We start from the raw sequence: 17,250 nt of genomic DNA on the forward strand, positions 1-17,250 counted from the left end.
TAATTTTAGGGTTGATACATTTTTAATAGATTAATCATACTGGGTCTCATCAAAAACAAGTAGAGGGTGAAGGTAAACTCTACATGCAGTCATATTTCTGTTCTGAAGCTCAGTGTTGAAAAGAGCCTTGATGCTGAAATAAGTAATTGGTGTGGTGCATTTGGTTGACTGCCTTTAGAATGGCTTTCTGATTGGTGACATTGATTTATTTAATTACGAAACACTACTTAACTGTTCGAATGAGCTTTCAAATATGGTTGAATGAAAACCATCAATTTGCAGCACAACATTGCATGTGACACTTTCTGTATGTGACTGGCGTGTGAAATAAGGAATCACAAGGAGGGACCGTTTCAGGTTCAACGTGATAATGTTAAAGTATCGGCGTTAGCGACAAAGCTAATTCCCATCCGTAGTCCAAACTGTCGGCCTACTGTACATCGATTCTCAATTGTGGTTTGATTCTGTTAAAAACAGTTTTATACCCTGGGATTCAACTTGCCTTTCAGGAAAATGTTCTTTACGGATTCGGGGAGTACAGCCAAGTTGGAACAGTGCAATATGGACGGCACTAACAGAACCAGGATAGTGGAGAACAGAATAGAGAAGCCCACAGCTGTTACTCTGGACCTGGTTCGAAAGCTGGTCTACTGGGCAGATGCTGTCCTGAACTATATCGAAGTGGTGGACTACAATGGGAGCAACCGGCACACTGTTATCCATGAAAGCTCTGTAAGTACAGCGTGTGACAGTTATCCTATGATCTGCCCATTTCCAATGTTCAATAAGTCTTTGTTTCAGAGAAACCATATACTATTTTATCAAAGGGCATACCAGTTGGTCTCACTTTAGTGGTCCTTCGCGAGGATTCACCTGCCAGGGGGTTGGAGTGAAGAAGCCATCTGTGTGCGCTAGAGAGTTTACATAGATACAATGTTTACGTCCCAAATGGCATCCTATTCTGGTCAAAGGTGGTGGTGTACAGAGGGAATAGGGTTGAGAGAGACGTAACCAATGCTACTGTACATTCCTGCTGCTGCTTTATCCCCTTTAGCCACAGCCTTTTTCCAATGGATTAGAATGGAGTGGAGGAGCAGGCCCAGCTAGCACATTTGGTTCCCATTTGTTCTGGGAACGAAGCCATAAGTGAACATGTTGCCTCTTCTGGGGAGACACGTGTTTAGGTTGCAGGAAAGGTTCTGAGAATGTTTCACTATGGTTTTCTAAGTTATAGGTTATTTGACGGCAATTAAGTAATGTTCTGAGAGCGTGTTTCGATAAGACTATTAATAACACTGCTAGTTTAGTTTGGGTGAACTGTTTTGAAGTCGAAGCACAGATAGGACATGCAAAAACATTTGTTTTTTTTTATTGTGGCACGGCATCAGTGACATTCAAACCTATGATCTTCTGTTCTCTATCCGTGGAATTATTCCACTGTGCAACCAGGATGGCACTACTGTAGCATGCCATGCTTTTTTTTAAAACTCATACAAAGCTGTTCATTTTATTCTATTCAAACAGACCCCATTTCAAAGGAAACAAGCACTCATTAAGATCAGGTGTGGCCAATTACACAGCTGAACACACTTAACGAGATAGAGGACAGAGAGTTTTGTTGACGCTGAGAACGGAATGCATATGTTGAATAACATGCTCGGAGCGTTCTTTGAACATTACTAATGTCTTCTTGGGGTTTTCATGGAAAGTTTTCTTAATGTTCTGAGAACATGACTTCAAATAGAATCATGAGGAAACCTGTTGAAAACATTATGATGAAGTACTGAAATTCCCACAGAAAGAAATTGTTTATTCACATTCTCTGAACAATTTGAGAACATTACTTTAAATAGAACCATGGGGAAACGTTATGCTGATGTACAGAAATTCCTACCTAAGAAACATATGGTTCTCAGAATGTTATGTGCTAGCTGGGTATCCTGCACCATTCCCAGAATGTTGTTGGAATCAGTGGAGGCTGCTGAGGGGAGGACAGCTCATCATAATATCAGGAATGGAGTGAATGGAATTCCACCTATTCCTCTCCAGCCATTACCACAAGCGTGTCCTACCCCATTAAGGTGCCACCGTCCTCCTGTGTTTGGAATATTGTATGTAAATCAACCATAGGACAACCACGCTCTCACCAAGCTCTAAGAAACATAGGATTCTCCGAGCGTTTTGTGCTAGCTGGGGGAAAAGGTGTTTACCTGGGGATTAAGTTGAGATGAAGGAAACATGTAAATGTAGCCTAGCGTTGCTCTATAGCACTGCTCCTCCTTCCTCTTGTCATACTGCTCTCTTTGTCTTCCAGTTGCTGCACCTCCACGGATTATCACTCTTTGAAGATTATTTGTTTGCAACTCGCACCGAGCCCTCTAAAGGAACAAAAGTGGACATTTTACAGATAAATCGGTTTAGCGTAGCAGATGTTCAAACTGTAACCACCGTGGAGAATTGCTTGGGAATACGTGTTTACCAAAAACTCACCCAACCAACAGGTAAAAAGCAAATACAGTGTTTCTTGCATGTTTAAAAGATAGCTGTGTGTGTGTGCACGTGCGTGCGTGTGCGTGTGTGTGTGTGCGTGTGTGTCGTGTGTCTGGTATCTACCCTCGTCTCCTATCTCTCTCTGCAGTCAGGACTCATGCGTGCGATCCCGATCCGTCTGGAAGAAAAGGAGGATGCTCTCACATGTGTCTGCTCAGTGGAAGTTACAAATCCCGATCCTGTCGCTGTGGAACAGGCTTTGTACTGGGAAGTGACAGAAAATCCTGCAAGAGTAAGTTCATATTAGGGCATATTATGTCATGTGTTGACGGTCATAGTGTCAGTCAGGGGCAAAGTAACGTCTATAATTAGTGACAGCGCCCGCGCGAACAAAACGCCTGCAACTTTGCTCCAGTGCACTCCTCTGTCAGGTCTCCTGAACATCACATTTAGTCAACCCAAACAGCATCTCATTCTCTGCCTGTCGCTAATGACTAGAGAAAAAGCCCAATTCAACATTGTTTTGGTCAGCATCAACGCTTACCGGTAACTTAGTCTCAAGCGTTGCTTTGGCAAAGACTCCTTTTGGAGAAAGGGATTGATTGATTTGATAAGGTTTAATCAGCAGAACTAATTCTTGCTTTAATTTAGGTCATTGTAATTAGCTTATTAGCTTGGTCTTAGGATACATTTTTTTCAAATAGTTGAATTTACTGTGTTCGTTGGAATAAAAGCTAATTATGTCAATTAATTATACACTGACAGTGATCAGGGTGAAGAAGATTAGTAGCTAGTGGTTTGTTTATGTAAACTTCATAACACTTCCTATAAGCACCCTCTTCATAATGCATTATAACCTCCCTCTGCAGAGCCTATGAATGAGGTATTCCTGTTCTACGGACGAGGAAGACCCGGTGTCATCCGAGGCCTGGACCTGAATAGCAAGTCGGAGGCTGAGCACATGGTACAGATTGACAATCTTGTAAACCCTCGGGCGATCGGCTTCCATGCAGAGACCAGCCACATCTACTTTGCCGACACAACCAGCTTTCTGATTGGCCGACAAAGACTGGATGGGACCAATCGAAAAACGATCCTTAAAGATGGTCAGTACATTCAGATGGTTCTGTTTGTTAGGTAACAACTTCAAGTGACCTTCAGATGAGATATTCCAGTATTTACAGTCCATGGTTCGAATCCAGGCTGAATCACAACCGGCTGTGATTGGGAGTCCCATATGGCGGCGCACAATTGGCCCAGCATCGTCCGTGTTTGGCCGGGATAGGCCGTCATTGTAAATACAAATATGTACTTATCTGACTTGTTAAAAAAGGAAAAGAAAAATATATATAATTTGGCCCATGCTTTGGTTGAGTTTCCATTTATAAGTGGTGTGAACTATTCTAGTCTCGTTAGCACATTTTCTCATACAACTTCCCCAGAACGTAATCGAGCATCTGACGCAATTACGCAATATTTAAGTTACGGGATTATGTGAGTATAGAAGTCCTACGTCTTCTTTACGTCCCGACTGTAGCATGTACCTGTACACCTCTGTACACAAATTAATCATAGGTTATTCATACTTTAAAAGGTCTTATTAAAGTTGTGTCCCCGAATTAGGTCGATCTCTAATACCCAAAAGCTTTCTGTGTAAGCAGCATTATTTTTGCATGGCTATTGTGTTGTGTGTGATTAATATATCTGCTACAGTAGATTCTAGAACAATGCTTTGGGGTTTCGATTCCATTAACGAGGATCTGGAGACAGTGATAGATTACGCTCCTGCAGGGATGATCAAGTAGAGGATAACAACAGCATACTCTATGCATTACATTTTTCTTTTTGACTCACATCCTGTCCTAGACCTTGATAACGTGGAGGGGATCTCAGTGGACTGGATAGGGAATAACTTGTACTGGACAAATGACGGCTACAGGAAAACAATCAACGTTGCCAGATTGGAGAAGGCTGCACAAACAAGGAGAACTCTGTTAGAAGGAGATATGTCTCACCCCAGAGCGATCGTGGTGGACCCTCTGCACAGGTGAGTGTGTCTTTTGCAGTTGACACCCTGATAAGGTCACCTTATGTGGTGACGTTTCGATAGATATTGGTTTGTACATAAGATGCTAGGATCCCATTTTTGGTACTGTTTTGAGTAAATTAACTCTCGATTCAATCCGTGACAGATCTGTGTTATAGCACGCTTGACATTTAAAGGTCATTTTCACTTGAGACGACATATGCAGCGTTTACGAGAATGTGGTCTCTGCAAATGCTGAAACTTGACAAAGTGCGATTGGATTGAATCTCCATCTGAGGAAAGGAGCTGAGTTTGGACACAGTCTGTTCTCGGTCAGTTAATTATAAAAATGAGCTCAAAGGTGAGCTGGAGACTGAAATGCTGTGAATTGCTTCTCTGGCAAAACTGTAAGTAGTGTGTTGCTCTCTGGTATGAGAGGCTTAACAGTTTCAGAGCAGACTGGCGTCTGCTGCTTTTTGGGGACTTTAGAGTGATTTGATATTCACACATTTGGTGTCATGTCTTAAAAAATATATATACCCTGAGTATACCAAACATTAGGAACACCTTCTGACCTCAGAACAACCTCAATTCGTCGGGGCATGGTCTCTACAGGGTGTTGTAAGTGTTCCACAGGGATGCTGGCCCAAGTTGACTCCAATGCTTCCCGCAGTTGTGTCAAGTTAGCTGGATGTTTTGGGTGGTTGACGATTCTTGATACACACGGGAAACTATTGAGCATGAAAAATCCAGCAGCATTGCAGTTCTCGACACAAGCCGGTACACCTGACACCTACTATCATACCCCGTTCAAAGGCACTTACATCTTTTGTCTTGCCCATTCACCCAATAAATGGCACACGCACACAATCCACGTTTCAATTGTCTCAAGGCTTTAAAATCCGTATTTAACCTGTTTCCTCCCCTCCATCTACACTTATTGAAGCAGATTTAACAAGTGACATAAATAAGGGATCATAGCTTTCTCCTGGATTGTCCTATTCAGTCTATGTCATGGAAAGAGCAGGTTTTCTTAATGTGTTGTACACTCAGTATTATTTGGGCTAAATTATCTATCTCTCTATGCTAAACCATCATATTGATAATTCATTTTGTCTGGTTTTCAGCTGGATGTACTGGACAGACTGGGAGGAGGATGAGGTGAACGATAGTGTTGGCAAGATAGAGAGAGCCTGGATGGATGGATCCCACCGGCAGGACTTTGTCACTTCTGACATCCTGTGGCCTAACGGACTCACTTTAGACCACGGCTCCAGTAACATGTACTGGTGCGACGCTTATTATGACCACATCGAGAAAATCTCCCTCGACGGTACCCACAGAACGGTTAGTAAATGAGTGAGTGTTCTTTTCTCCTGGTTTGAAGACGACACAACGAACAAATATGCATCGTAACATTTTTAACATTTATTTTGAATATTTGTAATGGTTGCAAATACACGACCTCGTCAAAACAAATTGGTTTTAACTGTGAATTATTGTCTAACGTGTTCTTTGTTTCTTTTATCCAAAGGTGGTGTATAACGGCAAAGAATTAAACCATCCCTTTGGAATTTCCCTGCACCAGAATTCCGTTTTCTGGACAGATTACATGAACGCCTCTATTTTCCAACTGGACTTGCAGTCAGGGCAGGTTGCTCTTATGAGAAGTGAGAAACCCCCTCTTTGGGCTTTCTGTGTACGATGCTCAAAGGCAGCAAGGTAAATACACCATCACACTGTCATTGTCAAGCACCAAAACGATTTAAATACAAGACTGGCTCACTTTTTGTAATATAAACATATAAGAGACGAGGGGATGTAATCATTATGTACAGTACAGCATCCCTGTGTCTCTCAACCCTCTGAAACCGTTTTTTTCAGTATATCAAACCTGATGAGATGGTGAACTGAGATGACCTTTGCGGAAATTACATCACTGAAAATGGCTGAAGTACTAAACTTGGGCTTTGCTCCAGCCAGGGAGTTTGAAATGCATGACAGTTAATAAATCAGAAGATTCTCTTTCAATGTTTCCCTTTTAGCATATTTGATATGCCGCAACTCAGGCTCCCAACAGTAGGGGGTCAGGCATATTTTAGTCTATCTGGTGCTAGCCTTCTCTAACAACCAAACCTCTCATAGCCACAGAGGACGAGTCATGAACAAAGAGAGGGACCAATGATTGATTCAATGGGAATTGAAGCTGAGGCAGTCCTCAAATGTACACCGACTCTAATCCTTTAAGAGCTACTTATAGTAACCCCAGGCCGTGTTTCCAGACTCAGCTGCACTGGGCTCGTCATGACAACAGTCATCGGTTGGCACATTGAAGCACCTGTCTGTACTGTCTCTCACTGCCCCAAAAGGAACGCTGAACTCGGCTGGGTGCCACCCACCTCAGCCTTCGCCGCGCCTTCATATGCCTTCTTTTACCTCAGCCTTCATCCCTCCTTTTTTTTTTAAACCACCCTTCATATCCCCCTCTCCAAATACAGTTTCATCGACTTCAAGGGGGATGTGTCAAAGGATCCGTCAGACGCATTGTTCCGTTTTCATCTGATGTTGTCGCTCAGGCTTTTTGTAGCAGCGGGGTATGGATGATTCTGCCTTTGGCTGAGTCATGTGAACAGTCGCTCTGCCTGGCATGCGGATAGGAATATAGACGTGTAGCCGTTTTAATCGATGAACGTTTTTGAATAGAGTATTTGGTACAAAAGCATCATTGCCTCTAGGATCATACATCTGCTAGTATTACAGTTTTGAGTTATGTCATTGTCTTCCTAATAGGATGCATTATAAAGGCTAAAGCTGCCCCCGAAAAATGAGCAGATTTCAGCCTACTTTGGTTTATCTAATTGATCTTTAGGTGACAATGCGTGTGGGGTTAATAATGGTGGCTGCGGTAGCCTGTGTCTGGCCATTCCCGGTAGCAGAGTGTGTGCCTGCGCTGACAACCAGTACCTGGACAAGAATAACCTCACCTGCTCCTGTAAGCCCTGTCAAATACACTCTTGTCTCAAACATACAAGGCCCGTTCAGCCTGACACTCCACATCAATGACCAAGGCAATCAATAGGAATAAATGACAGCAGATATGATATGGTCATGTAGAACTCAAAATCCCAGTATTGATTTTGAATGCCAGCATATAACATAAAATAAATGTTTCCTGAGTTGTGGCTCTTTTGAGGAATATTGTTCTGCAGAGTGTGAAGATGGGCCAGCAAGTGGATGTATGTGTGTGCTTGCAGCCACATTGGGAGATTCAGGGGACCACGGGGAGCCACAGAGATGTGGGAATGAAGAGTTCCAGTGTAGGAACCAGCGTTGTGTCCAGGCCTCCTGGAAATGTGATGGGGACCATGACTGTTTGGACGGAAGTGATGAGGAACCGTACATCTGCTGTAGGGGTCTTATTCTGCATGTTAGAAAACATATCTCATTTTGCATTTGTGGAGAACAGGACATGTCCCAGAGACATTTTTGTGAATTAATTAAGTTGAAATTAACAACATACATCATCTATGCAAGACTGAAATTGCTAGGCTTACTTTTTTTTGTCATGCTTTCTAGCTATCTATCCAATGTCTATGATCGAATCAAATACATGTTTATTTGTCACATGTGCTGAATACAACAGGTAGTTCACCTTACAGTGAAATGCTTACTTACAAGCCCTTAACCAACAATGCAGTTTTAAGAAAAATACCTGAAGAAAAATAAGAAATAAAAGTAACAAATAATGAACATTAATATGAATGCATGACAGTTGACATCAAAGACTAAATATCAAAGCAATTTTGCCCATTTTTACAGATAATCGTAGTTGCCCTGCGGATCAGTTCAAGTGTCTGAACAACCGCTGCATCCCCAAGAGGTGGCTCTGTGACGGGACCAACGACTGTGGGAACAACGAGGACGAGTCCAACTTCACCTGCTCTGGTATGCCGCTGTCTGCTCTACTTAGAGGCCCGTCTAGCTCATATGGACCAGGATGCAACTGCCAGATTCCATGTTGTAGAACAAACTTGGGTGATCTCCAAGTTTCTCCAACGAGATAGTCATTTGGGAGAGGTTCTGTCAGACCAGAGGCCATTGGAGAATACACAGAGAGGAGAAGACAACCATTACACGATTTATACATACACTACTGCATGATTTTCCCGTGGTGGTGGGGGAACTGTATGTCCCAATGGCCGCTGTGCTGCTGCACATCATGAATGTATCTATATACTGGGATAATTCATCATCTTCTCCATCCAGAAGACTTGACCAGGATATGCACACCTCCTCTGGGGGGACATAAGGGGGTTTTGTTAGGGGATGTAGAGGAGAAATGTTTTTTTTTGTTTTCACTTCATCCTTATCAATGAGTTTCAGTTGCCAGATGTTGACACAACGCCGGATCCTGGACACGGATGGGATGATTCCACGAGACAGAAAATGGCGATTTTTTTTTTTATATGAACGATATCCGGGTGTCACGTTTTTACGTCCACTTTCTTTGATCGCTGTGAATAGATGGATTGCTGGGAATAGATAGCGAGCCAATTCTCTAGGACGACCAGTCACGGGGAAACCAAATACAGATGCCTTAGCGCTAAAGAAAAGATATCTAACACACATGGGTCTGTTGGCTGTCTATGTGGAATCAAATGTTCCAAAACACATAGCATGAACAGTAAACGCAAAATATTAGACATGGCTTATAATTGTCACATACTATCATGATGTATATTCACTCACTGAAATAGACTAGGCCTAGTCGATGCACTTTATTTAAGTACTTTTTGAGACCATACTGGTAATGAAAAGCACTAATGTAAATGTTGCATGACAGAAAAACGACGTTCAGTGTAATAAAAGGCTGTTTTATTATCACTGTTAATATTTTCAGCGGGATCATGCCGAGCGGACCAGTTCTCCTGTGAGAACGGGAGATGCATCCCAGAGTCCTGGCGCTGTGACAGGGATGACGACTGTGGGGACCACTCTGATGAGACCGCCTCTTGTGGTGAGCTTCTGGACAAGTTTCCAATTGGCTCATGAAGCAGTCCATTGGACAAGGAATTCTTAGTGATATGTTAGCGTGGGCATTTTCTTATGATATCAACATTAGCCTAACATTTCAGAAATCATTCACAATGTTTTTGAGACTTTTTCTGTCGTTGCATTATATCATTCCACTGTTAGTCTGGTCTTTTACCTACCCATCATTTTAATTCAATTTAGCATGTAGGCTAGCCTCCGGGCATGGTCTGACATACTCTGGAACAGACAACTCAACACGGAGATGGAGACAAAGGCTTTTAATATTTAAAATGTGAAATAGCTGGGACTCTCCCTGTCATAATTATATCTTCCTTCTCTGAAACAATAGCATGCATGGGCTTTCAAAGATATAGATCTGGGTTTGGCAACTGACTCAATCCCCCCCCCCCCACCCCCTTACTGTTGAGAGTTAGTACACAAGATGCAATTTGTGCATCAGCAATTTTTCTCTTGTTATGTCAGTCACTGACAGTCACACAATTAGCAATGTCAGCTAACATTTTTATATTGGTAAGTTAGTCTAGCGTCTAATTACCGACCGGAGGGCCCCTCATGGATTTTGTTAGTCACTCTTACTCAGATATCATGTTTAAAAACGGAAACAATTTTCTCTATCCTATGATAAAATGTGTAGATGTGCAGGAAATTAGCTGTAAAACTGCACATTTGTCCTCTGGGATGATGGTGTTGATGAAGGCCATGACCAGCCTTTCAAAGCTTTTCATGGCTACAGATGTGAGTGCTACTGGGCGGTAGTCATTTAGGCAGGTTATCATGGCGTTCTTGGGCACAGGGGCTATGGTGGTCTGCTTGAAACATGTAGGTATTACAGACTGGGTCAGGGAGAGGTTCAAAATGTCAATGAAGACACAAATGCAAGTTCAAACAGGTTCAAAGACAGCCACTACACAAGCACATGTACCCCAAATGACCTTTTCCCAGGTCAAGTATCCCACAGTGTTAATACACCCTCTTCGAGGCGAGGATACATCTAACTACTATATATCACCATCACCACAGTTGTTAAAGCCAAAGTAAAGTAATTATCTGATATCACCTTCTCCACAAGTTTGAGATAATAGGGAAAAGTAACAGGCAGTAGAACAGTCTGCAAAAACAATCAGCAAGAACAATTTGAACCTTAGCTGTGAATTATACTTTTCTGTTACCTCTGGTGCTACTTATAAACGGCTTCACTTCACAAGAACAAGCAGAGACAGACAGTGTTCACAGTAATTACAATTCGCTCACTCTCATTTTTGTAACTTCAGAATTCAAAGGCAATGCCAACTCGCATAACTGTGCCAATGTCTCCTGCATCCAATGTGTAACAATAAAAGATGTTTACCCACACTGTTTCTGAGGTTTTCAGTTCATGCATTGTGTAAATTACTGGCCAATGTGATTCTGGACAGTTGAAAATCGATCAATTCCTGTCATCAAAAGTGCTTTGTTAGAAAGAAATCCCAAATTGAAGTCCAAACCTCTTGTATTACAACAATAACACTGTTTTTCTTCTTTCTTTCTTGACAGATTTCCCCACATGTGAGCCCCTCACACAGTTCAGCTGTTCCAATGGAAGGTGCGTTAGCGTGAAATGGCACTGTGACTCAGGTGAGTGGCACTTTTCTGTGAACACTCTCTTTTTACAGTTCCATTTTCTATCTCAGTGTGAAAAACTGCCTGATTTGAAATGGCCTCATTACAACAACCAGAATGTATTGTAATCTGGTAGTAACAGCATCATTTCAACCAGTTTTCCCTACTGGGAAAATGCCATGGGATGGAACCGCACTCCCAGGAAGCAGCTTGCTGGATTAACACATTTCACTTTCTCTGAACCACGCTGTGACTCTTGCACTGTTTCTTAATCTCTCTTCCGTCTGTTTCCCCCCTCTTCCGTCTGTTCCCCCTCTCTTCCGTCTGTTTCCCCTCTCTTCCGTCTGTTCCCCCTCTCTTCCGTCTGTTCCCCCTCTCTTCCGTCTGTTCCCCCTCTCTTCCGTCTGTTCCCCCTCTCTTCCGTCTGTTCCCCCTCTCTTCCGTCTGTTCCCCCTCTCTTCCGTCTGTTCCCCCTCTCTTCCGTCTGTTCCCCCTCTCTTCCGTCTGTTCCCCTCTCTTCCATAATTTCCCTCTCTCCCATCATTTCCCTCTCCCCATCCTTCCCCTCTCTCCATCATTTCCCCCTCTCCCCTTCCTTTCCCCCTGTCTTCCATCCTTTTCCCATCTCCCCATCATTTCCCCCTCTCCCCTTCCTTTCCCCCTGTCTTCCATCCTTTTCCCATCTCCCCATCATTTCCCCCTCTCCCCTTCCTTTCCCCCTGTCTTCCATCCTTTTCCCATCTCCCCATCCTTTTCCCCTCTCCCCTTCCTTTCCCCCTGTCTTCCATCCTTTTCCCATCTCCCCATCATTTCCCCCTCTCCCCTTCCTTTCCCCCTGTCTTCCATCCTTTTCCCATCTCCCCTTCCTTCCCCCCTGTCTTCCATCCTTTTCCCATCTCCCCATCCTTTCCCCCTCTCCCCTTCCTTTCCCCCTGTCTTCCATCCTTTTCCCATCTCCCCCCTTTCCCCCTCTCCCCCTCTTCCCTTCCTTTCCCCGTCTTCCATCCTTTCCCATCTCCCCATCCTTTCCCCCTGTCTTCCATCCTTTTCCCATCTCCCCATCCTTTCCCCCTCTCCCCATCCTTTCCCCCTGTCTTCCATCCTTTTCCCATCTCCCCTTCCTTTCCCCCTGTCTTCCATCCTTTTCCCATCTCCCCATCCTTTCCCCCTCTCCCCTTCCTTTCCCCCTGTCTTCCATCCTTTTCCCATCTCCCCTTCCTTTCCCCCTGTCTTCCATCCTTTTCCCATCTCCCCTTCCTTTCCCCCTGTCTTCCATCCTTTTCCCATCTCCCCTTCCTTTCCCCCTGTCTTCCATCCTTTTCCCGTCTCCCCATCCTTTTCCCATCTCCCCATCCTTTCCCCCTGTCTTCCATCCTTTTCCCATCTCCCCTTCCTTTCCCCCTGTCTTCCATCCTTTTCCCATCTCCCCTTCCTTTCCCCCTGTCTTCCATCCTTTTCCCATCTCCCCTTCCTTTCCCCCTGTCTTCCATCCTTTTCCCATCTCCCCTTCCTTTCCCCCTGTCGTCCATCCTTTTCCCATCTCCCCTACCTTTCCCCCTGTCTTCCATCCTTTTCCCATCGCCCCTTCCTTTCCCCCTGTCTTCCATCCTTTTCCCATCGCCCCTTCCTTTCCCCCTGTCTTCCATCCTTTTCCCATCTCCCCTTCCTTTCCCCCTGTCTTCCATCCTTTTCCCATCTCCCCTTCCTTTCCCCCTGTCTTCCATCCTTTTCCCATCTCCCCTTCCTTTCCCCCTGTCTTCCATCCTTTTCCCATCTCCCCATCCTTTCCCCCTGTCTTCCATCCTTTTCCCATCTCCCCATCCTTTCCCCCTGTCTTCCATCCTTTTCCCATCTCCCCATCCTTTCCCCCTGTCTTCCATCCTTTTCCCATCTCCCCTTCCTTTCCCCCTGTCTTCCATCCTTTTCCCATCTCCCTTCCTTTCCCCCTGTCTTCCATCCTTTTCCCATCTCCCCTTCCTTTCCCCCTGTCTTCCATCCTTTTCCCATCTCCCCTTCCTTTCCCCCTGTCTTCCATCCTTTTCCCATCTCCCCTTCCTTTCCCCCTGTCTTCCATCCTTTTCCCATCTCCCCTTCCTTTCCCCCTGTCTTCCATCCTTTTCCCATCTCCCCTTCCTTTCCCCCTGTCTTCCATCCTTTTCCCATCTCCCCTTCCTTTCCCCCTGTCTTCCATCCTTTTCCCATCTCCCCTTCCTTTCCCCTGTCTTCCATCCTTTTCCCATCTCCCCATCCTTTCCCCCTGTCTTCCATCCTTTTCCCATCTCCCCATCCTTTCCCCCTGTCTTCCATCGTTTTCCCATCTCCCCATCCTTTCCCCTGTCTTCCATCCTTTTCCCATCTCCCCATCCTTTTCCCCTGTCTTCCATCCTTTTCCCATCTCCCCTTCCTTTCCCCCGTCTTCCATCCTTTTCCCATCTCCCCATCCTTTCCCCCCCGTCTTCCATCCTTTTCCCATCTCCCCATCCTTTCCCGCTGTCTTCCATCCTTTTCCCATCTCCCCATCCTTTCCCCCTGTCTTCCATCCTTTTCCCATCTCCCCATCCTTTCCCCCTGTCTTCCATCCTTTTCCCATCTCCCCATCCTTTCCCCCTGTCTTCCATCCTTTTCCCATCTCCCCTTCCTTTCCCCCTGTCTTCCATCCTTTTCCCATCTCCCCATCCTTTCCCCCTGTCTTCCATCCTTTTCCCATCTCCCCTTCCTTTCCCCCTGTCTTCCATCCTTTTCCCATCTCCCCATCCTTTCCCCCTGTCTTCCATCCTTTTCCCATCTCCCCTTCCTTTCCCCCTGTCTTCCATCCTTTTCCCATCTCCCCATCCTTTCCCCCTGTCTTCCATCCTTTTCCCATCTCCCCATCCTTTCCCCCTGTCTTCCATCCTTTTCCCATCTCCCCATCCTTTCTCCCTGTCTTCCATCCTTTTCCCATCTCCCCTTCCTTTTCCCCTGTCTTCCATCCTTTTCCCATCTCCCCTTCCTTTTCCCCTGTCTTCCATCCTTTTCCCATCTCCCCTTCCTTTCCCCCTGTCTTCCATCCTTTTCCCATCTCCCCTTCCTTTCCCCCTGTCTTCCATCCTTTTCCCATCTCCCCATCCTTTCCCCTGTCTTCCATCCTTTTCCCATCTCCCCATCCTTTCCCCCTGTCTTCCATCCTTTTCCCATCTCCCCATCCTTTTCCCCTGTCTTCCATCCTTTTCCCATCTCCCCTTCCTTTTCCCCTGTCTTCCATCCTTTTCCCATCTCCCCTTCCTTTCCCCCTGTCTTCCCTCCTTTTCCCATCTCCCCATCCTTTTCCCCTCTCCCCTTCCTTTCCCCCTCTCCCTTTCCACCTCACCCAGATGATGACTGTGGGGATGGTAGTGACGAGGTGGGTTGTGTCCATGCCTGTTCCAGTGCCCAATTCCAGTGTGCCAGTGGGAAGTGTATCCCTGACCACTGGGCCTGTGACGGGGACGACGACTGTGGGGACAACAGTGATGAGGACACCACATGCTCTGGGACAGGTGAGAGGAAAAACACACTAACTTCTCACTCTTCTATCTGCCTCATGGGACACACACCCTTTGGATTGAAGTCTTAGATCTGTGAAGGTGTAATGGACTTGGGGAATATGCTCAATATAGTCTTTGAAATGGGGATGCTATTCATCACACTTCAAGGGATGCAGTTAGGAATATGGGTTTGAGATGTACAATAACTGTCTTTGTAAAAATAGACCTTACCCAAGAAAGAAGTACTTTATTTGCTGAAGTGCGGAGCCCTAACTGAACTCTGTACTTGTAGATGTATGTTTATCTCTCTGAACCTCTATCTCTCCTATAGCCCCAGTATCAGCTGATGACTGCAGCGGAGATGAGTTCCATTGCCGGGACGACGGTGGCACCTGTATCCCCGAGCGCTGGAGGTGTGACGGGGACAAGGACTGCGAGGACGGGAGTGACGAGGCAGACTGTGAAGGCACCAGCAGAATGTGCGACCCGCACGCAAAGTTCACCTGTCAAACCTCAGGTACGGCACTGAGGCTGCTGCGAAAACACTTTCGAAAAGCTGCACACTCTGTGGCTCTAATGCAGCGCGTACTGTATAATTAAATACCCATGTTTAACTGTCGAAAGCTACACTGCTTTCATCAAGGTTTCATCTGGACTGTAGCTACTGTGACATACACACCAAGCTCACCTGTAAAATCTCAGCGGCCATGTTTTTAATGACCTCTCAGTTATTACCATAGACATACATTTATTTGATTTATCTCTGGTTATTACCCTCCAATTGTCTTCATTTGTGTCCTTGGTGTACAGGCACACATTGGGAAGCTGATATAAGCCGATAGGGTTAGCATTCACACACAATGGGGAGAAAAAGCCAGAGCACCTTTCATGTCTTTTATGATACCCGCAGGATATCTTGTAGACTTCTCCTATGCTTTATGATGTAGGCATGACAGTAAAATGGGAACACTTGGAGGTATTTAATGTGACTCCTAAAACAGTTCCACATGGTTGTGGTAAATCAATCTGGCCCGGGAGTTGCAGATTTAGCAAGTAAGTAAGTTGAATGAGGTGTGTGTGTGTGTATAAGGTAATATTGTTGGGCCAATAGTTCAGTGGAATTGACATGAATCATCTGCAAGGTACACTGCGTTATATAACACTGGTCTTAAAGTGGAGAATTCACACGGGAAAAGCCTCTGGCTTTTAGTTCACTGATCTCACGGTGTTAAAAGTCTTAATATACATTTTTCACTTACCATGCAAACTTCAATCAAATGTCATTATTCCCAATTCACATACCTGTATACTTCATTTCGCTTTTTCAGTCGGCTATCTAACACCATTTTCAAAGAGCCCACAGCGTCCGATTACCAAAGACGCTCGCTCCTCCAAACTATTCAAACCTCCTATAATGCCATATCAACTGCAATTTTCTTGGGGGGAATCTCCTTCGCATATAAGCGACGATACAATTGTCAGGGGCCTAGTATTTTGTATAGACGTGTGAAGGTGATGCTTAAAAGACATTTTTATTTTTTTATTTTTTTATTTCACCTTTATTTAACCAGGTAGGCTAGTTGAGAACAAGTTCTCATTTGCAACTGCGACCTGGCCAAGATAAAGCATAGCAGTGTGAACAGACAACACAGAGTTACACATGGAGTAAACAATTAACTAGTCAATAACACAGTAGAAAAAAATGGGCAATCTATATACAATGTGTGCAAAAGGCATGAGGAGGTAGGCGAATAATACAATTTTGCAGATTAACACTGGAGTGATAAATGATCAGATGGGCATGTACAGGTAGAGATATTGGTGATATTGGTGTGCAAAAGAGCAGAAAAGTAAATAAATAAAAACAGTATAAAAACAGTATGGGAATGAGGCAGGTGAATAAGGGTGAGCTATTTACCTATAGACTATGTACAGCTGCAGCGATCGGTTAGCTGCTCGGATAGCTGATGTTTGAAGTTGGTGAGGGAGATAAAAGTCTCCAACTTCAGCGATTTTTGCAATTCGTTCCAGTCACAGGCAGCAGAGTACTGGAACGAAAGGCGGCCAAATGAGGTGTTGGCTTTAGGGATGATCAGTGAGATACACCTGCTGGAGCGCGTGCTACGGATGGGTGTTGCCATCGTGACCAGTGAACTGAGATAAGGCGGAGCTTTACCTAGCATGGACTTGTAAATGACCTGGAGCCAGTGGGTCTGGCGACGAATATGTAGTGAGGGCCAGCCGACTAGAGCATACAAGTCGCAGTGGTGGGTGGTATAAGGTGCTTTAGTGACAAAACGGATGGCACTGTGATAGACTGCATCCAGTTTGCTGAGTAGAGTGTTGGAAGCCATTTTGTAGATGACATCGCCGAAGTCGAGGATCGGTAGGATAGTCAGTTTTACTAGGGTAAGCTTGGCAGCGTGAGTGAAGGAGGCTTTGTTGCGGAATAGAAAGCCGACTCTGGATTTGATTTTTGATTGGAGATGTTTGATGTGAGTCTGGAAGGAGAGTTTGCAGTCTAGCCAGACACCTAGGTACTTATAGATGTCCACATATTCAAGGTTGGAACCATCC

At 44.8% G+C, this 17,250-nt stretch overlaps 1 pseudogene; it reads left to right on the forward strand.

Moving 5' to 3' along the window:
• The window catches only part of LOC118363991 (low-density lipoprotein receptor-related protein 1B-like), a 178,882-nt pseudogene that overhangs the window by 35,988 nt on the left and 125,644 nt on the right, over positions 1–17,250 (forward strand).

The sequence above is a fragment of the Oncorhynchus keta genome, chromosome 30, assembly GCF_023373465.1.
Source record: "Oncorhynchus keta strain PuntledgeMale-10-30-2019 chromosome 30, Oket_V2, whole genome shotgun sequence".
NCBI lineage: Eukaryota > Metazoa > Chordata > Actinopteri > Salmoniformes > Salmonidae > Oncorhynchus > Oncorhynchus keta.